General features: G+C 43.1%; 1 protein-coding gene across 5 annotated transcripts in view; it reads right to left on the reverse strand.

The window, feature by feature from the left end:
- The window catches only part of LOC126247424 (parathyroid hormone/parathyroid hormone-related peptide receptor-like), an 841770-nt gene extending 825867 nt beyond the window's left edge, over positions 1 to 15903 (reverse strand). For 4 of the 5 annotated variants that reach the window (XM_049948480.1, XM_049948483.1, XM_049948486.1 and 1 more), the window contains exon 1: positions 15753 to 15903. The gene's annotated coding sequence lies outside the window, so the exon portion shown is untranslated. The remainder of the gene's footprint in view (positions 1 to 15752) is intronic. The other variant, XM_049948478.1, reaches the window with a different exon arrangement.
- Positions 15904 to 22922: the final 7019 nt, after the last annotated feature.

Below are 22922 nucleotides of genomic sequence, written 5' to 3' on the forward strand. Positions count from 1 at the left end.
CCTGCAAGACGGTTGCTTTCATAAAATGCGCGTGGTGCTGCGAAAATTTGTGCTACGGTTGTTTCTACGATAAGTATCACCCACAATTTTGTTCTGGCACATCAAGCAATGTGGCCGACGAAAAATGAGATTTTATAATATTGGTTGACAGAAATGATTAATTACTGAATTATAATAATTAATTACTGAATATATCTGTATAATTTCGCACTCCTTACACTGACTGTAAGGAGAGCGAAATTACACTGGCTGTGAATTAGTGAAGTTCGGTGGCAGGAGGAACAAGACTTCTGGTCAGGTGACTACAGGGTTATAAACACAAAATCAAATAGGGGTAATGCAGGAGTAGGTTTAATAATGAATAGGAAAATAGGAATGCGGGTAAGCTACTACAAACAGCATAGTGAACGCATTATTGTGGCCAAGATAGATACGAAGCCCACACTTACTACAGTAGTACAAGTTTATATGCCAACTAGCTCTGCAGATGACGAAGAAATTGAAGAAATGTATGATGAAATAAAAGAAATTATTCAGACAGTGAAGGGAGACGAAAATTTAATAGTCATGGGTGACTGGAATTCGAGTGTAGGAAAAGGGATAGAAGGAAACATAGTAGGTGAATATGGATTGGGACTAAGAAATGAAAGAGGAAGCCGCCTTGTAGAATTTTGCACAGAGCATAAATTAATCATAGCTAACACTTGGTTTAAGAATCATAAAAGAAGGTTGTATACATGGAAGAACCCTGGAGATACTAAAAGGTATCAGATAGATTATATAATGGTAAGACAGAGATTTAGGAACCAGGTTTTAAATTGTAAGACATTTCCAGGGGCAGATGTGGACTCTGACAACAATCTATTGGTTATGACCTGTAGATTAAAACTGAAGAAACTGCAAAAAGGTGGGAATTTAAGGAGATGGGACCTGGATAAACTGAAAGAACCAGAGGTTGTACAGAGTTTCAGGGAGAGCATAAGGGAACAATTGACAGGAATGGGGGAAAGAGATACAGTAGAAGAAGAATGGGTAGCTTTGAGGGATGAAGTAGTGAAGGCAGCAGAGGATCAAGTAGGTAAAAAGACGAGGGCAAGTAGAAATCCTTGGGTAACAGAAGAAATATTGAATTTAATTGATGAAAGGAGAAAATATAAAAATGCAGTAAATGAAGCAGGCAAAAAGGAATACAAACGTCTCAAAAATGAGATCGACAGGAAGTGCAAAATGGCTAAGCAGGGATGGCTAGAGGACAAATGTAAGGATGTAGAGGCTTATCTCACTAGTGGTAAGATAGATACTGCCTACAGGAAAATTAAAGAGACCTTTGGAGATAAGAGAACGACTTGTATGAACATCAAGAGCTCAGATGGAAACCCAGTTCTAAGCAAGGAAGGGAAAGCAGAAAGGTGGAAGGAGTATATAGAGGGTCTATACAACGGCGATGTACTTGAGAACAATATTATGGAAATGGAAGAGGATGTAGATGAAGATGAAATGGGAGATACGATACTGCGTGAAGAGTTTGACAGAGCACTGAAAGACCTGAGTCGAAACAAGGCCCCCGGAGTATACAACATTCCATTGGAACTACTGACGGCCTTGGGAGAGCCAGTCCTGACAAAACTCTACCATCTGGTGAGCAAGATGTATGAAACAGGCGAAATACCCTCAGACTTCAAGAAGAATATAATAATTCCAATCCCAAAGAAAGCAGGTGTTGACAGATGTGAAAATTACCGAACCATCAGTTTAATAAGTCACAGCTGCAAAATACTAACACGAATTCTTTACAGACGAATGGAAAAACTAATAGAAGCCAACCTCGGGGAAGATCAGTTTGGATTCCGTAGAAACACTGGAACACGTGAGGCAATACTGACCTTACGACTTATCTTAGAAGAAAGATTAAGGAAAGGCAAACCTACGTTTCTAGCATTTGTAGACTTAGAGAAAGATTTTGACAATGTTGACTGGAATACTCTCTTTCAAATTCTAAAGGTGGCAGGGGTAAAATACAGGGAGCGAAAGGCTATTTACAATTTGTACAGAAACCAGATGGCAGTTATCAGAGTCGAGGGACATGAAAGGGAAGCAGTGGTTGGGAAGGGAGTAAGACAGGGTTGTAGCCTCTCCCCGATGTTATTCAATCTGTATATTGAGCAAGCAGTAAAGGAAACAAAAGAAAAATTCGGAGTAGGTATTAAAATCCATGGAGAAGAAATAAAAAGTTTGAGGTTCGCCGATGACATTGTAATTCTGTCAGAGACAGCAAAGGACTTGGAAGAGCAGTTGAACGGAATGGACAGTGTCTTGAAAGGAGGATATAAGATGAACATCAACAAAAGCAAAACGAGGATAATGGAATGTAGTCGAATTAAGTCGGGTGATGCTGAGGGAATTAGATTAGGAAATGAGACACTTAAAGTAGTAAAGGAGTTTTGCTATTTGGGGAGCAAAATAACTGATGATGGTCGAAGTAGAGAGGATATAAAATGTAGACTGGCAATGGCAAGGAAAGCGTTTCTGAAGAAGAGAAATTTGTTAACATCGAGTATAGATTTAAGTGTCAGGAAGTCATTTCTGAAAGTATTTGTATGGAGTGTAGCCATGTATGGAAGTGAAACATGGACGATAAATAGTTTGGACAAGAAGAGAATAGAAGCTTTCGAAATGTGGTACTACAGAAGAATGCTGAAGATTAGATGGGTAGATCACATAACTAATGAGGAAGTACTGCACAGGATTCGGGAGAAGAGAAATTTGTGGCACAACTTGACCGGAAGACGGGATCGGTTGGTAGGACATGTTCTGAGGCATCAAGGGATCACCAATTTAGTATTGGAGGGCAGTGTGGAGGGTAAAAATCGTAGAGGGAGACCAAGAGATGAATACACTAAGCAGATTCAGAAGGATGTAGGTTGCAGTAGGTACTGGGAGATGAAGAAGCTTGCACAGGATAGAGTAGCATGGAGAGCTGCATCAAACCAGTCTCAGGACTGAAGACCACAACAACAACACACTGGCTGTTCATATTCTTTGAAATAAAATTGAAAAATTCGGTCGATTTTGAAAAAAAAAGTACAGGAACAGGACTCGAACACGGTACCTCCAGCGAGTTAGCCTAGTACCTTTACCGCTGCGCCAGGCTTACTTGGTGGGAATACATGTAATGTTACTGGTATACAAGACGCGCAATGAACTTCAAAATCGATTTTCTCAAAAACCAAGATCCGTCGCAAAAAACCCAGTTAGCCTGATACTCAGGGTAAGTGCCTCTACAACATATTTGAAGCGCATCAAAACCCGTTATTTACAGTATGGAGGGTCCCCTCGTAAGTATCCGATAACATGACGTTTTTGACCGAGTTACTTAGGTATGTACCTTTGTATATTTGAATTGTCCTCGTTAGTAAGCTACTGAAGATGGGTATGGTGCGTGAACCGTTCCGTCATCGTTAAATTTTAAAAACTAAATGTCGTACGGACGCTGTCGACTTCGAGTAATCAAACGGTTCCTGCAAAAACTGAAAACGTGTAACACGTAATAGAATCGTAAAACTTTGAACATAGCTGCTGAGGTTCAGTGACCGTGTCAGAATTATATCAGAACAAATAAGCCCTCGGTCACAAATATTAAGTCAAAATTGACCAGGTTTCGACGCTACTTAGAGCGTCGTATTCAGAATTAAACTAACTGTTCTAAAACATATTAGGTATATAATTGCAACCTTTGTTCACTCAAATACGAGCAGCCCTTAGCGGCTCGCCATCTTATTTACAACTATTCATGACGTCACCTTTCCGGCTTAGATTTTTTTAAATGTGACTTGTAAGTACTGCATCTCTTTCCAGTCAGTACAAACTTTAATTTTATTAATGTATTATATACCTAATATGTTTTAGAACAGTTAGTTTAATTCTGAAGACGACGCTCATAGTAGCGTCGAAACCTGGTCAATTTTGACTTAATATTTGTGACCGAGGGCTTATTTGTTCTAATATAACGTAAAAGAATGATCAACAGTGCCTAGAATCACAAAAAACAGTGGCGGCAATAGAATTTTTCGTACTTTTTGACAAATGCTGTTCCCGACATTTGCGTTGAGCGAAACATGTCAGCGACGTCATTTAAGCCAGTAATGGGCCTCAAGGACAGGGACCAGCTTGTGCCTTTTTTGTGCGTGTGTGAGGCGGCCAGCGGCGGGGAGTGGGGGAGGCGAAGCCGAGTCGTGGAGCTTGTCTTAAACGAATAATGTGCAGCAAGTGGGCGACGGAAAGGGAAGACAGTGATGACGAGGAGTAGAGGAAGGCATACCAGACGACGAAGAAGAAGGAGAAGAAGCAGATAATGGAATTAGAAGCGATAACGCAGTTGGAGCTCCATGTCAGTGGCGGGCCGGGCAGACAATACGCAAACAAGGCTGCAGAGTACAGCCGAGCCCAGTACAGCACAGCACGCGCCGAGTGCCCCGTGACTGAGTGGACAGAGCGCTGCGTGGGCCGTGGCGGCAGCGGTTTGCGGCCTCGAGCGCGCAGATAAGCGGACGGTTTTAGCCGGCGGGCGCGCCGCCCCGGCCGCCATGGCCTCGCCGTGCCATACGTGCGATTAAACTCCGACCCCGCAGCAGATACCGCGGGTCGTCAGGCAATTAACTGAAACCCGCTGACAGCACTGTGCGTGCCCGAAGGTGCCGGCGGGAAAGGCTACATTTATAAACGCGCTGGCTGCCGGAAGGGCTTTATGCCAAATTACAGGGTGTTCCACATACGACACGGGCACAGAGGCGGGCGTTGCCCGGGAGCTAATAACCTCCAGAGGTGTACACATTCCGTTTTAATCTACCCAAGCTTACCCGCACAGGCAAGCTGCCGCACGTTATCAGCCGAAAGCGCCGGCTTCTTCAATCCCATCCAAGCCAAGCTATGCACAATCCAAGCAGCCTAAGGCAATCCTGCTTACCTGCCAGTTTTCTCGCTGTGCTACGCTGCGTGGCAGTTTATTCTGTACGCTTTCATTGTAGCGTTATGAGTAGGGCTCGGAAGCTGATGACAGCTAACTCTAAATATAGATAAATGTAAATTAATGCAGATGAATAGGAAAAAGAATCCTGTAATGTTTGAATACTCCATTAGTAGTGGCGCTTGACACAGTCACGTCGATTAAATATTGCCGGCCGCGGTGGTCTAGCGATTCTAGGCGCTCAGTCCGGAACCGCGCGACTGCTACGGTCGCAGGTTCGAATCCTGCCTCGGACATGGATGTGTGTGATGTCCTTAGGTTAGTTAGGTTTAAGTAGTTCTAAGTTCTAGGGGACTGATGACCACAGATGTTAAGTCCCATAGTGCTCAGAGCCATTTGAACAATTTGATTAAATATTTGGGCGTAACATTGCAGAGCGATATGAAGTGGGACAAGAATGTAGTGGCAGTTGTGGGGAAGGCGGATAGTCGTCTTCGGTTCATTGGTAGAATTTTGGGAAGAAGTGGTTCATCTGTAAAGGAGACCGCTTATAAAACACTAATACGACCTATTCTTGAGTACTGCTCGAGCGTTTGGGATCCCTATCAGGTCGGATTGAGGGAGGACATAGAAGCAATTCAGAGGCGGGCTGCTAGATTTGTTATTGGTAGGTTTGATCATCACCGAGTGTTACGGAAATGCTTCAGGAACTCGGGTGGGACTCTAGAGGAAAAGAGGCGTTCTTTTCGTGAATCGCTACTGAGGAAATTTAGAGAACCAGCATTTGAGGCTGACTGCAGTACAATTTTACTGCGGCCGACTTACATTTCGCGGAAAGACACAAAGATAAGATGAGAGAGATTAGGGTTCGTAAAGAGGCATGTAGGCAGTCATTTTTCCCTCGTTCTGTTTGGGAGTGGAACAGGGAGAGAAGTTGCTAGTTGTGGTACGAGGTACCCTCCGCCACGCACAGTACGGTGGATTGCGGAGTATGTATGTAGATTTAGATGTAGATGTAAACGTCTTTTTTTAGCCGAATATCACAAGACGAGGCACAACGAAATGTATATTCATTTTCAATCACTACAGCCCAGAAAATGTGAATTTGACTTGTCCTTTATTGTTCGGCTTATTTCGGGCTTATTTATTTATTTCGATCTGAACGATTTTCTGTGCCACTCCACCCTCTTTCGACTAGTACTGCCTATTCTCAATTCGAACCATCATTGCTTCATCTCTGATACATGTTTTCTGTAGTAAGCAGAACCATCTCTGAAAGTCGAGATCCATTGCACCAAAGAACATGAAGATGTGTCTTATACCGCAACGCCAACTAAAGTATCGTTTTGGATGCATAGTTTCTGTAACCTTGTAGTGAATCCTATTGCTGCTTACCTGCAGAACTTGGAGAGCGCTTGCGGCCAGATTTATGAGCAAACCGCATACAGCTACGAAGCTTTTCGCGACGGAGTCCTTGCATAAAAAGTTTACCGTTTACTTGCCGCGTCAAATTCGGATAAATTTCCGAGTTTTCGATTACTGCCTCCATGGTACCAGAGGTTGCTAAAGATGGTAAAAACTATAGGGGAAGACAGAGATTGGGATACATTCAGCAAATTTAGTACGTAAGTTGCAAGTGCTACTCTGAGATGAAAAGTTTAGCACAAGAGAGGAATTTGTGGCCGCTCGCATCAAACCGGTCACAACAATGATGACTAAAATAAATATGATGATTAACGGTTTGAAGAGGCTAAACATTTAAGGTTATCAGCGTCTTTTCATCCCCACCCCCTCCCCAGATGCAATCTATATACCCCATATGTCTGCCCCCATGATCCTATGTATAAACGTGAGAACGTGTTCTAGAGGTTTGCGTAGAATATAGCTGTGCTGGAACATGGGCACCAGCCTGGTGCTCATTTAATAGGGCGTGTCAAACAGGGTAAAAACCAAATCCAGCCTGGCCTATTCAACGACCCTTGTCGTTACTCCACCAGGTGAGTCAGGTTCGCATCCCTGAGTCCCGTAGGCGGATCGTTAAAACACAGGGCCATGCGGGATGTTAAGACTTGAAGACTTAACAAATAGTGAGAGCAATTCCTGGTACCAGTAAGGTCTTCCCATTAATTTCTGAAATCAAGAGACTCTGAACGCGGAATGGTAATTGCAGATAGACGCATGGGATATTCCATTTCTAAAATCGTTAGGGAGTTCAGTATTCCGAGACCCACAGAGTCAAGAGTATCCCTAGAATGCCAAATTTCAGGCATCACCTCTCACTACGGACAACGCAGTGGGCGACGGCCCTCACTTAACGACCGAGAGAAGCAGCGTTTGTGCAGAGTTGTCAGCTCTAGCAGCAAAGCGACAGTCCGTGAAATAAATGCAGGAATCGTCGTAGAAAGTACGATAAAGGAACCCACTGGGACAGCGCGGTGAAATTTCGCGTTAATTGGCTATGGCAGCAGACGACCGACACGACTTCCTTAGCAAACAGCACGGCATCGCCTGCAGCTGCACTCCAGGGCTCATGACCATAACAGTTGGACCCTATACGACATTAAACCCGTGGCTTGTCAGATGAGTCCCGACATCAATTGGTGAGAACTGATGGTAAGGTTCGAGTGTGGTGCAGGCCCTACGAAGCTATGGACCCAGATTGTCAACAAAGGTTTCAAGCTTGTGGTGGCTCCATAACGGTGTGGGCTGCGTATACCTCAAATGGATTGGATCTTCTGGTGCAACTGAACCATTCATTGATTAGAGGCGGTATTATTTCGGCTTCTTGGAGACCATTCGCAGCCTTTCATGGTCTTCATATTCCCAAACAACGATGTCATATCACGGGACTACAGTTGTTGCGATTTGTTTGAAGAACGTTCTGTGCAAAGCGAGTGAATGACGTGGCCACCGAGAACGCCCGAAACGAGTCCCATCGAACTTTTATCCACATGCTACACTTCCACAATTATGGACGACTACAGAGGTATTATGGCTCAGTATTTCTGCAGGGGACTTCCAACGACTTGTTGTGTCCATGCCACGTCGAGTTTCTGCACTGCGTTGGGCAAAAGGGGGTACGACGCGATATTAGGAGGTTTCCCTCGACTTTTGTCACATCAGTGCATTTGGGCAGAGATGACAGGCTACGTGGAAGTATTGTCCCCTTTTAAAGAAACTTCAGCCCGTCAAGGAAACAATTACTTGATCTGACTTGACCCACTGTGTACTGTCGTCAAGAGGACTTCATTAACGTTTAGTGGAATCACTATTTACGACACGTTCTGTATATGTGACAACGTAATACTATGAAAATCTGTAGCAGGACTAAAGACTTGTGAGGAGAGAGCGTTGTCTAGAATACACGACACATACTGGGTGTCACCACAATTCTGAAAGCCACAAATATCTCATAAACAGTGTGAGGCATTGTAGGAATTTCCACAGTCGACAATACTAAATGATCTCAGTATTCTATTCCGTGGATAATAGAGATACATTATGTCTAAAGAGACATCTCAGTTTATACATACTGATGTGTGTACATCGACCTGGCGGTTATCGATCTCGTCTGGCGTAATGTTTGCCTATACAGCGCGCGCCTGAGGCGAGGCACGAAAAGAGAGAGTGAAAAAGGAGCCGCTGCGATGCGTGAGTCGCGCATGCAGTCTTTGGAAGCACGCTGGGCGGCGGTATAAGCTGGCAACGAGTAGAACTGAGACTGTTGGTACTGGCGGTGGTGATTCTTACGTTCACTGGTTGAAGGGACTCTGAGTGGACAGCCTTGTTTCTGCTCACGACGGCATTGGAACCAGGGATAATTTATTTTTGGGAGTGCAAAATTTCAACCCCTGAACTGTGGTAACAACGTGATTTAACGTATTGCTGCCTCTTGTTGCCTCATTCTAAATTCTCATCAGCTACTTCAATCTGTGCTATGGGTATTGCCAACTGCCAGTTCAAATGGTTCAAATGGCTCTGAGCACTAGGGGACTTAACATCTGTGGTCATCAGTCCCCTAGAACTTAGAACTACTTAAACCTAACTAACCTAAGGACATCACACACATCCATGTCCGAGGCAGGATTCGAACCTGCGACCGTAGCAGTCGCGCGGTTCCGGACTCAGCGCCTTAACCGCGAGACCACCGCGGCCGGCCAACTGCCAGTCCTGAACGATTTCCTTAGTAGTGAAACGCCCGAGTTTTGATGGTTTATCAAGTGTGGTTAAATTTTTTTTATTTTTTTTACTGGACCAATTCGTTGCTTTAAGTTTTCCAGGCCATTGTTTAAATTGTCATTATGTTCTGGCCTGTACTCCCTGAAGCACGTATGAACATGTTTTTGAGGCTTGTTGGATTAACACCATCTGTTTGTGTGTTTTAAAAGCTTGTCTTGTTACTTTGTGTTCTCTCCCGTGTGTACAGCGAACAGCCTGAGGAGACGGGCGAGCTGGGCCTGCTGATTGTTGGAGAGTAAAAGGGCTCGTACCAATAGCGGCAGTTCATGTGTAATGAAAGGAAAGCTGTGTAATCCCGCTTTAAGTATACGCCGCTAATTATAACCAATATTTCTTAATGCATTTGTAATTGCGTGACTGGTGGCTTATTTTTAAAACCACGAGTTTGTTTAATGTTGTTTAATGATCCTGTGTTGAAATATTGCAGAAGTTAACTCTAAAGTCATTTACTTGTCAGCCTGAATTTGTTTTAGAGATTTCTGTATATAATTAGAGTAATGTTTTAATGAGAAACTTTGTCTTAAATTTTTTTAATAAGTGTCAAGGAATGAAACTTGCTCAGAGGGTTATATTGTAATAAAGTCAATCATGTTTGAGAATTGTGGCCTACTCCTTTCATTAACTGAACCGTTCCTGTGCTAGCGGAAAGTTGCGCTACACATACAACTTAGGTGTCCAACTAAAACTGCTAATTTTTGTTGTTTAAGTTATGTACATACCTCAAATTGTGGGTTTCATATGCACTCTGAGCGTCACCTGATTGCTGTTAAATAATTTATCTTCTTACCCGTGACTGTCGCCGCCTGCATTCATCCACATACGTATCCTAATTTTATTCTTTTTGTTTTATACAGATCCGTTGGTGGCAGTTAGCCTAAACGAGCCACTAAAATTCGAAATAATAAAGTGCGGGTCAAGAAGGAAAATTTTGTGCGAAAAAATGAAAATTCTCAGGTGAAGTAAATTAATTGCAAGCACTCACTCATTTTATATAATATTCAAAGTGTGAACGTAGAGAATTTTGTAGCTACTTGATGTAAGACTAATCCCATTTAATATTTCTGAAATTTGGAAAGATCGGTGTTCGAAATTCAGAGTCCATCAAATCAAAGGTCCCACTTTTTTTCAGGGAATATGTGTCGTAGAAACCCCTTGTTAGACTGTGTACTAACCAGGTATATACGTTTTTAATTTACTCTTGTAAGAATAATGATGAATCGTGTCATAGCAGTAATTAGGTAGGTGCAGTGACCGCTCAGTGTGTGCACTGCTATCACATTGCTTCAAATTAATGCCTTGCTTCTGTGGGACTTCGTGACAATGTCATGGATTCTGTAAATCACAGATTTTAATTTCTTTATAGAAATACTTTTGGAAAATGACGTAGATATCATATGAAACTAAGAAAGCACGTTCCGTTACACAAAATCACAGCCTCGTATTTCACTGAATAATAAATACAAGTTTGCATCTTTATCTCTTCGAAGGGAAACAGAGCTTCACCTAAGGTTTAATAGCCCTATGAGAAAAAGAACTGTCAGCGAACAAGCAGACTCTCTTTGAGTACTGAGATATATTTTAATTAAAAACTGGACGGAAACAAATTAACAAATCTCGGTATTTATGAGTGACGGAAGATAAATTTCCCTTTAAGAAGCAGTGCAGTGTTTCAGCATAATGAGTCGCTTAAAGGTTGCCGGTAATTAATGTGTCACTCGTATATCAAACAATTTCATTTATTACGCCGTGCGAGAGTATTCCCTGAAACCCTGAAATGCTTCATCACTGTTCTCACAAGCATTCATTAATGCTGTAGACGTCTTCTGACGGATCTGTAATTGACTATTCTCCATTAGGGAAAAGACATTGAGAAAACATGTATTATTAGTGCAAACCAAGCCGACATTCTGCGCGGTGATTCTTTGGAGTGACCGTAAAGGAGTTCACATTTATAGTCAATGAACTAATCATAAGCAGTAGACGCATGCGAACAGCACCTCCCGTTGTGTGTTTGCTGCGACTGGCGTGGGTGGTGAGAAGTTTGAAGCCGGGCTGCGTTCTTTATTCAGTATGCATTTTACACAATACGGTAGTACAAACTGGAATGTTATTGACCTCTTTCCTAGAGCAGGAAAGTTGAACACGGTGAGCTGTTTATCAGACGATGGAGACACGGTCTTTCCTAAGTGCAGCAAAAAAAAAAAAAAAATAAATAAATAAATAAAAATTGGCTCTGAGTACTATGGGACTTAACATCTGAGGTGATCAGTCCCCTAGAACTTAGAGCTACTTAAACCTAACTAACCAACCTAAGGACATCACACACATCTATGCCCGAGGCAGGATTCGAACCTGCGAGCGTAGCGGTCGGGCGGTTCCAGACTGAAGCGCCTATGCGCAGACTGAGGTTTTGTGATTGACAGAACTTTGAATCCTCTTGCGCATCTCTGGTAGTTAGAAAACGTGACAATGTTTGCCCGAAACGGTAAACAGGCTGATTAGTGACGGTTCTGTCTTACTGGGAATCTATTTCAGTTTGAATCATAGATCAATAGTCAATGTAGAAACAACATATATATGTTATTTTATGTAACACGGTCGTAATAAACGTGATTTCAGCGAATAGTTTTGTAGGCAATTAAGCATATATTTTAAAGATTCATATCCAAAGTTACTTGCAAATATTTTTGAAAAAATATGGGTGAAGAGAAAAAAAATCTTCATGAGGACTGGCATGGTGACTCTGAAGGTAACAGAGGTCCAAAGTTTGATAATATGTAAAAACAACAACTCCGATCGCAAGTAATCGTATTTGTTTTAGTCAATAATGCAAATATTTGCAATCGTAGCCTGTTGTGATTTTCACGTATTGAGAAATATCTTTATTGTGACTCACACTCCCTCATGATCAAAATATACGGCCACATATAATTTACTATTCATGCTTTTTATCTTTTACTTTCCCACTGACTAAGCTTTTCGGCGTTTCGCACATCATCTGGTCTCTCATAATATCATAGACTAATTGGTATCTACTGCTATGTTAGGATCGTATTCGGCCGGCCGCGGTGGCCGAGCGGTTCTACGCGCTTCAGCCCGGAACAGGGCGACTGCTACAGTCGCAGGTTCGAATCCTGCCTCGGGCATGGATGTGTGTGATGTCCTTAGGTTAGTTAGGTTTGAGTAGTTATACATATATAAGGAACACAGAATAAGAAGTACACAGTTAATATAACAAATCGTGTAAAACAAGCAATTTGAGATTAGTTGCTGCCCTATGTACCTATCTACAGGCAACAATTTAACTCAGTACAACCTTCAATGGTAGCAAGCATGTATTATTTACATATGGTCCTATACCTTCTTCGATCAAAATTAGGAGAGTATGGTTTTCACTACTAATACTTTGAAATACCATACGTCACCAACGTGTGATTCAGATGCTGACGACTTACTTCTGAGGCAGAATGCAGAAAAGATTGTATAAATCGAGATGATGTAGCCTGTGTAATGTTTCCAAAAATACTGTTATCATTGCATTCATTAAAAACTTCACGTTTTATAATACTGTATAAACAAGACCAAGATATCGCTGTAGCCTCAAAATGTAAACATCAGCTACAAAAAGACGTCTAGAACCCGTGGACACACAATCAAAGCACTCCTCAGAACTCCAGACTGAGACAAAAAGCGATACATTTATTGATACAAAAGATAACATATACATTAGTGCTTTGTCTCTCTCTATTTCTTCTAACTCATTTTCTTTCACATTAGGCGTTACATCGCGTTTGAATAAATGCTGTTTCGTTCTTGGTTTTCACATCAGGATATTCAATATCGACCGTCCGGTATATGTATCTTATTTTGGTTCAAGACTTGGCAGTTTCTGTGATTGCCGTGTTGTCTGAAACAAACATTTCATTTTTTCTGATTAAATTGAGTGGCACTAGTGCTTGGACTGTCATTCGAAACAGTGGAGCGGAAATTCATTAAAGCAAAAACAATATTGCAGGCGTTTCTCACAACTCAAAAGGAAAATAAGTGTCTTTACTGACAAGTAATTTATTTAGGATAGTGCAAAAGCAAGTACAGTTTCCATAAAATATTCTGCATGCCCTAGTTATTTGTGATACATAACTGTAGTAAATAACATCGGAGAAACGATTCCATATAGCGTACCGATTCCCTTGAGTATCACCAAAGAAAGCCATAGATCAATCAGACACAAGTCATCGGACAGAAAGTCGTCTGGAATTTCAGTTTTCAAACTTTCCCGCTCATTCAACCTTAACAATTAACTCACCCTTGAGGAGTGGGGTATGGGCCTACACTCAAAAATTACCGTTTTTGAAATAAGTGAATTGGTAAATTTCAAAAGGTGTCATGCCTTACGAACTAAATTTTATAGGTGGCACAAAAAGTTATTATAACTCAGAGAATATCTGTTCCGTATGTGACTAAAATCTCTGCACTCCATATTCGTGTAAGGCAGTCATGAAGTACACTAGACAGTTTACAATATAGTAGCTAACTTAAAACTAAGTTTAGGGGAAACTGTCAGATTCTGAGTCATAACTGCAAGTTTGCAAATCTAAATCTAAATCGCTGTAATTTGGTATCAAAATCAGCAGAGGTCTTTCACTCAAAGACAATTTCATCACTGCACTCCCTGCTATGTATGTACTTTAATCAATGCGGCGAAACATTTTTGGCTGAACAGTATACTAACAACTGCTTGAAGGCAAAGATCATAGTTTGTCAGTCCATAACTTACGATACGGCATATAATAATTTACATGCGAAATACGTTTGAAATACACAGACGATGCAGTATAAATATTTCTCTAAAAAAATCGCAAATGTAAATCAGTACCAGAATCTGTAGTCCCCCCCCCTTCCCCGAAAAACACTTGTGGCTAGTCCATAAATATACAAACTGTTTCAGGAGGGATAGCATATATTTTAGGAATTTATGAAAAGCATCTTCGGACTGAATTGTTTGCCTTTGCTTAACACCATTTGCGAGTATTGGTTTGTATTACATTCTATCAGATGTATCTCTGTAACCACTAAATATTGGGCACATGCTGTTAGAAATGTTTTATTCGGTTTAGACTATATTACCACCTTCTGAAAACATTTTCTATTGCTCTTGAAGTACCCTGTATAATTTAGGTTGAAATTACATGGCTGTCATGTTAAATACAGTCCGCTACATTCTTCACGCATTCACCATTCACAGTCCAACACCAGAAAAAGAGTTGAGGAATAATATCGAATTTTTCATTATCAATAAACCTATATCAATAAACCTACAATAGCAACTCCAAAAGTTTGTGGCGTAAAAGGAATTTCGCAGAAACGTCACTGTAAAAACAGACGCTGCTAATGTTGTTTTGGGATGTCTGAGTCAGTTTTTTACTGGACCATAGGTGTAGAAAGAGGTGATCAACCGAACAACTATGGATTAACAATTTATGAGAATCACTAATGATCATCAAAGTAATCTGATACAGACTGATAAATATACTGCTGCATTTTTCAGTTTTATTTAGTCAAGAGACAGTGCTTAAGATTTGTAAGAAGCCTTAGAACTGATCTCTATAAACAATTCCGCTGGGTTATAAGTATATCGGGAACAAAGGTTTAATTGCACACGAACAAAAATGACTTATAAGAAAAAGTGAAGGTATTCAAGTGGCAGAAAGCATAGGAATTTACCTTATACCAGTTTTACCCGGAAAGAGAACAGCGCTGTTAGAAGTAAGACACCTTTTGCACACGGACGGAAATGCTACAGAGAACTACAGTCGAGCAGATAGGAACAAACATACCACTCATCAAACGTCAAGTTTGACTGAAAATGAAACAGCGTTATGTCATTATGATTTATAAGAAAACTGTAAAGACTTGCGCACGCTTTGTAGCCATAGCCTAATTGAATTTCCTCTTGTTGCTTCTATATGTATCCTTCTTAATTTGATTCCTAGTATGTACGGAGAACCATACGTCCATTTAATAATGTGAAACTGTGCACCTAAACCGGAGAAATGAAAAACACTGCACTCAAATATTGTTTATAACGGAGTCCCTCTCGCACGCTTTGAGTACGTAAATTGGTAAAACAATCCAATTTTCTGTATATCTCTGCGTAAATTACAACGCAAACAGAGATCTAGAATGTCAAGACAAGATGATCAGCAGTTCTGTTATCGAAAGTATAACAGACCCTATAGGACAGCACAACTGCCTAGCATACGGAACTGAAGCTGAATGCAAAGATTCAATTCAATCATTTGTTACGTGTCTGAAAACCGCGAAAAAAAAACCGCAACGCGAATGTAAATCGTAAAGGATTTGCAACATGGGAGACCGTTGGTGCCGTGCAGAGTAGTATAAAAGGGGCGTATCCGCTCTCGATAAGACTACGCAGAGATATAGACAACAGTACAACGGAAGACACAAGTGCAAATAGCAGCACAAGCAAGTAGCAAGGTGAACCTGTGCTGCAGGTAGCGGAGCAGCCCAGGGGCTGTAGGGTACTCACCTGGGCAGTCCGCCGCCGCAGCCGCCGCCGCGCGCGCGATGTCGCTCGCCGGATCGCCGTTCGCCGCCGCTACTGCGAGAGTCCGAACGGAGGAGAGCCGACCCGAACGCCAGCGAGTCGCAGCGACGCCTGCCGCCTGCAGCCGCCACGGGCGGACGCCGCGCAGACCGCCACAGCCGGTGGCTCAGCGCGCACGCGCGACGCCGGCGGCCAAGGAGGCTCCGGTCGCGCCTCCGTGCAGCACACGCCGGCCACTGCATGCCGAGACACGCCGAGGAACCATCCTCTGACTTGTCGTACTGTTGATAACCTTGAAACCCGTCGCACAGTTTGTGTGCGGAGAAGTATACAAGCTCTGGACAAAATTATGGAAGCACTGCGAGAACAATGTGCTTCAACATGCCGGGTGATCAAAAAGTCAGTATAAATTTAAAAACTTAGTAAACCACGGAATAATGTAGATAGAGAGGTAAAAATTGGCACACATACTTGGAGTGAGATAGGGTTTTATTAGAACAAAAAAAAAAAACAACACAAAATGTCGGACAGATGGCGCTGGACAGCAAAACGTCAGTGACTGCGCATGACAATTGTGTATAAAAGGAGCTGTAATGAGAGAGAGAATGCCAACTCTAACCCCATCTTCCTGCCTCCTCCTCAGGGCTCCCTCTCCTCCCCCTCCCTCCTCCTGAGCGGCTTCCCCCTCCTACTCCCTCTCCATCTCTTGTACCTCCTTTCAGTGTCTCTGCACTCCCTCCTGCCCTGTCTTCCCTCTTCATCTCCCGCTCCACGTGTCTCCTGCCTCTACGTGTACCCACTGATGCCCCTCCTCTCTTCATCCCACCGCTTCCCCTACTGCCCCTTGCTCTCCCCCCCTTTTCCATCCTCTCTGCCCTTTCCCTCGGCAGGTCCCGCCTGGCAGTTTTATTCTTCGTCGTGTGTGCTCCAAGTGGGTTTTAAGTGTGTTTTTCCGGAGTGTTTTTACTACTGTGGCCGACTTTTAACCTGTGCATGTCCATTCAGTGTCTTCTCTGAGTTTTGAAGAATTGCCAACTGTGTTTTATAACTTTCTGGTGACTTTTTTTAACTGACCTCCATGAACATATCCGTGTTAGTCTGTTTTTTTCCTCCATTTTCTCCCATTATTCATTTTTAACTTCCCCTTTATCGCCTTATGTATGTAACATTTTATTCTTATTTTAAGTTGTCATGTCACTCGGCAGAAGAGCGGCTGATTGTGCCGCTGCCCATATGGGGCAGGGCAATGAAATCACAATAAAGAAAAAAAAGAGAGAGAGAGAGAGAGAATCAGATGCGCCAGCAGTCGCAGCATTTTGACGTTACCTGAAAAGCCGCTTTTAGTGAAGCTGTATTATCAGAATGGGGAATGTGCTAGTTCAGCATTACGATCTTATCGCCATAGGAAGGGGATTCGAACGGGTAAAAGTCCGTTGACAAATGCAGCTATGGCGAGAATGATTTCGAAGTTCGAAGCCACAGGTTGTTTAGACGGTAGACCCCATAGTGGCCGACCGAGCACAAGGCGTAATGCTGCTGAGCAGGAAGAAATGAAGGCTGTAGCGGGGTCGTCTGTGCACGGGGAAGTCAGCGCTCGTGCAGTCGCACGTCGCACCGGCATTCCATAAACTACTATTTGGTTGGAACTGAGGCGTACCCTCCGATGCTATCCGTACAAAATCCATCGGAATCATGAACTGTTACCTGGCGATTTAGTGAAGCGGAGGGCATTTGCGGTGTGGGCGTTTCAAAAGATGGCGGAAGAAGACGATTGGTTGAGTAACGTGTTGTGGACCGACGAAGCTCATTTCACCCTCCGAGGGTCTGTCAACGCCCACAACTGCAGAATTTGGGCTACTGAAAATCCTAGAACTGTCGTGGAAACTCCATTGCACGACGGGAAAGTCACGGTATGGGTTGGATTTACCGCATCTACCGTTATCGGGCCTTTTTTCTTCGAGGAAATGCGTGATTCTGGTTTTGTAACTGTTACCGTGACGGGTGAGAGGTACGCCGATATGTTACAGAATCGCATCATCCCCAGCCTGGCTGATAAACACCTGCTGGAACGTACGATGTTTACGCGGGATGGCGCTCCACCCCATATTGCTAGACGCGTGTAAGATCTCTTGCACGCGTCGTTTGGTGATGATCGTGTGCTCATGCTTGGCCTCCCAGGTCCCCAGACCTCAGTCCGTGCGATTATTGGCTTTGGGGTTACCTGAAGTCGCAAGTGTATCGTGATCGACCGACATCTCTAGGGATGCTGAAAGACAACATCCGACGCCAATGCCTCACCATAACTCTGGACATGCTTTACAGTGCTGTTCACAACATTATTCCTCGACTGCAGCTATTGTTGAGGAATGATGGCGGACATATTGAGCATTTCCTGTTAGAACATAATCTTTCCTTTGCCTTACTTTGTTATGCTGATTATTGCTATTCTGATCAGATGAAGCACAATCCGTCGGACATCTTTTGAACTTTTCTATTGTTTTTGGTTCTAATAAAACCCCATGTCATTCCAAACATGTGTGTCAATTTGCACCTCTGTATCTACATTATTCCGTGATTTATTCAGTTTTCAGATTTATAATGACTTTTTGATCATCCGGTACATTCAGATGCTAGCTAAGCCTGCAGGTACTGCTGTTGTACTCGACCAAGCACGGCACCCGTTCAGTATCTCCAATATGTCGCAAGTGTTAGTCGTGGTTAGAACAGTCTTGTATGTACGAGGGTCAATCCAAAAGAAATGCACACTATTTTTGTAAAAATACAGTTTTCATTCTGAATGTGTGAAAGTTTTACTGTGTGTAGATACGTCCTTCCCGCTTGTTTTCAAACTTATTTAAACCTGTTCCCGTGAGTGGCGCCGTCACAGCATGTCTTCAAGATGGCTGCTACACTTGACGTTCGTCAGAAGCAACGTGCTGTCATAGAATTCCTGTGCTGTGAACTTGAGACAGTGGGAAACATCCACAAGAGGTTGAAAAAGCTGTATGGAGATGCTGTTGTCGATCGCAGTAAGTCAGTCAGTGGGCAAGCAGGTTACGTGATGAAAGCGGGCACGACAACATTGAGGATTGTCCTCGCAGCGGCAGGCTTCGTACTGCACACTCTCCAGACAATGTGCGGGGAGTCAACGAATTGGTGACTACTGACAGACGCATCACAGTGAACGAATTGTCACGCTACGTTGGGTTAGGGGAGGGAAGTGTTTGCATAATACTGAAAGTGTTGGCGTTAAAAAAGGTTTGTGTCAGGTGGGTTACCAGGATGTTGACAGTGGCTCACAAAGAAACAAGAAAAGCGGCATGCAGCGAACTTTTGGAACAGTACCAGAATTGTGGAGATGAATTTCTTGGAAGAATTGTGACAGGTGATGCCAGAGACGAAGAGGCAATAAGTGGAGTGGGATCATGCAAATTCACCCAAGAAAAAAGAAATTCAAAACCACACCTTCTGCTGGAAAAGTTATGGCTACGGTGTTTTTTCGATTCCGAAGGACTCTTGCTTGTGGACATCATGTCAAGTGGAACCACCATAAATTCTGATGCATATGTGACGACACTGAAGAAACTTCAAGCTCGACTGAGTCGTGTTCGACCACATCGGCAAAAGCTGGATGTTTTGCTGTTGTACGACAATACACGGCCATTGACAGTCAAAAAACCGTGGAAGTGATCACAAAACTCGGATGGACAACACTGAAACACCGCCTTACAATCCTGACCTGGCTCCATGTGACTATCATCTCTTTGGGAAACTGAAAGACTCTCTTCGTGGAACGAGGTTTGACAATGATGACTCCCTTGTGCACGCTGCCAGACAGTGGCTCCAACAGGTTGGTCCAGAATTTTACCGTGCGAGTATACAGGCGCTGGTTGCAAGATGGCGTAAGGCAGTTGAGAGGGGTGGAAATTATGTGGAGAGATGAAAATATTGTTCCTAAAGGATGTATCTACACACTGTAAAACTAATATGTAGAATAAAATATGGATTTAAAAAATAGTGTGCATTTCTTTTGGAGTGACCGTCGTAGTTTCGAGTGCTGTTTGTTGGAGCTAAATGACTTCCAGCGTGGGCAAATTGTTGCTGCTCTTCTGGTGGGCGCTTCTGTAAACACGGTAGCCGAAGTGTCCTTTCGTTTCAAGAGAAATCGTATCGAAGATTTATACCGCACACAAAAAAGCGGAGAAACATGTGCCGCCAAGTCATAACGTGGACAAAAGTGTGTGTTGAGTGATAGTGATACACGACCATTGAAGAGGTTTGTGACGAAAAATAAGAGGACAACGGCTGCAGAAGTCACTGGGGAACTGAATGTAGCACCAGCGAACCCTCTCAGCACGACAACAACATGGAGAGATCTCCAGAGACTGGGAGTTGGAAGGGTAGAAGTATGAAATCAGGATTGCAATAATTACACGTCTGTTGTTTGAAACTGATAAATAATATTTTGCTCAAAATAATCTCCATTGCTATTTATACACTTCTCACACCTCTCCGTCAGGCTATGAATACCACACCAAAAAAAAAACAGTTCTTCTTTAGAAGCGTACCAGTCAGCTAGCCGTTTTCGCTCATTTTCATACTAACTGCTAACTGAAGCGCTGTTCAGCGAGAACGTGTCACAATGATGCAAATACATGATAATCGAACGGAGCCAAGTCTGGAGAACAAGCCTCATGCCCTATTATTTCCCAGCTGAATGCCTCGATCGTTCCCATGACCCGTTTTGCTGTGTGTGATGGGGCGTTATCGCGGCGCAACATGATTTTGCGTTGCCTTTTTCCACCTCCTGGTCGTTTTCCACTTAGTGTTCGATTTAAATCGATCAGTTGCTGTTGGTAGCGATCAGTGTTAACGGTTTCATGAGTTTTTAGCAGCTCATAATAGATGACACCTGATCCCACCAAACACAGAGCATTGTCTTCTTTCCAAAGCGAATTAGTCTTGGAGTGGCTGTCGATGGCCTGCCTGGAGTCACTCATGATTTACGACGCTTTGGATTCTCAAAATATATCCATTTTTCTTCACCTGTCACTATTCAATAGAGAAACGAGTTTCTTTTGTATCTGGTGAGCAGCATTTCACAACTGGTCTTTCGGTTTGCTTGCTGCTTTTTATTCAGTTCATGAGAACCCATTTTCCCAATTTCTGCACCTTTTCCATAACTTTCAACCGAAGAGAAACGGCTTTCTGCGTCACATTCAATTATTCCGCGAGTTCCTGTTGAGTTTGAGAATCATCTTCATCCAATAAAGCTTGTAATTCGTTGTCTTCAAACTTTTTCGGTGGTTTCCCGCGAACGTCGATTCTCACGTCAAAATCACCACTTTGGAATTTTTTGATCTACTCGAAACACTGCGTTTTCTCAAGAGCATGTTCGCCGAAAGCTTGGATAAGCATTCGATGCGATTCTGCAGCAGTTGTCTTCAAATGATACCAGAAAACCAGGGCCGTCCGCAAATTGTAGTTCGTAGGCACAAAACTCGACGTGTTTACGGATTTGAAACAGATACTGATGTATGTAACTTGGATTACTGTGTGCTGACATTCTTTGTCAGCCGTTACAGGAAGCAGACGGCGCTGCAGACGCGATCTCACGGGTCCTACACTGATGGCTAGCACGTTCTACAGGGAAATTCCGATTTCGTAATTATACACCTGGTAGCACTAGCGAACCCTGTCAGCACCAGAACAACATGTAGAGATCTCCAGAAGCTGGGAATTGGAGGGAGAGCTGAAATGTCAAAATTACGCGTCAGTGATTAAAATGCCCACAACAGGAAAACGTGGTACCCAATCGACAAAACCTGGACTACAGTGCGGTGTACAAATGTCATTTGGTCGGATGAATCTTGTTTTACACTCTTTCCAACTTCCGGCAGATTTTACGTCCCAGGAGTGAAAGAAACACGACCGGTATTCGATGATGATGTGTAAAGTCACATCGTGGTGGTACTCCATGGGCCACATGGGTGCTGTGTAAGGTCGCATTACTGGAAAGGTCTGTGTTAGCATTTCCGCTGATCATTTCCATTCCTTGGTACAATGTTTGTTCCGAAAGTTGATGCCGCTTTCCACCACAACGGCGCCCCCGTTCACACAGCTCCAGGACTAGTTTTGTGAGCAGGAGGATGAGTTGTCGCACTTCCCCTCCCCACCTTAGTCACTAGTTCTCCATATTAATGGAGCCTTTGTGATCTACTTTGGATAGAAGGATGCGTCATTATCTGAACATACATGACCTGTATTTATCCATTCCGCGACGACTGGAAGCTGTTTTGAATGTCAACAGTTGTCCTACGCCGTATTATACGTGGTAATGAACTGTGTGCTTGGTGTTCCCATATATTTGTTCAGCTACTGTAGGTTACAACCGCTTCTGCTGGTGCTACGTTACCACACTGTCTCGCAAGAAAACTGAAGCACTCAGAAGGAAGGCGTAAACGAAACGAAACATCGCGGTTTGAAGAGGTATATCATATTATTTTAGTGATTACAAAACTGAGACAATTTTACAATGAACTTGGCGCTATGCATGACATTGCACCTTCTGTGGTGTGGATGCATGCACTGATTCGTTGAAAAGGATGTCATTAAGCCGTTGTAACCTCTCCTGAGGAAAGCCGGCCCACAACTGCTTTAACTGGTCCTTATAGCCTAGACAATGGCACTCTGACAGAGTTGATGTCCAGCTGGTCGCCTTCCTGTCCTGTTGGATAGACAGGGTGGTTTTTTCCACCGTCTACAAACTGTGGGTTTTGATCGATAAGAGGATACGGAACAAGAAATATCTAATTAACTTACAGTATACCCAGAAAAGCATGGTTTCGATGCTAGGGACCATTTATTCAATCATACTTTGTTACAAAGACTACGGTGTACTACGAGCTGTATCAGGCAGCCACAGTTACAGTATGCATGGTCTGCTCCTAAAGGACGGTACCATTTCTCACACGTCAATCCCTAGCGCCCTCTCCTGTCGTGGTAATTGATATCGTTGTGTCCGATTCACTTCTCTCGCTAACTCTCCTCGTAGTGGATGTGATACAGCGTTGTACACAATGGTTCCGTATTCGAATCGCGACCTTGCCGACATACGGTTTACGTACAGGAAGGCAAATGGCAAAGGGCGGT

Source organism: Schistocerca nitens, chromosome 1 (assembly GCF_023898315.1).
Source record: "Schistocerca nitens isolate TAMUIC-IGC-003100 chromosome 1, iqSchNite1.1, whole genome shotgun sequence".
Classification (NCBI taxonomy): domain Eukaryota; kingdom Metazoa; phylum Arthropoda; class Insecta; order Orthoptera; family Acrididae; genus Schistocerca; species Schistocerca nitens.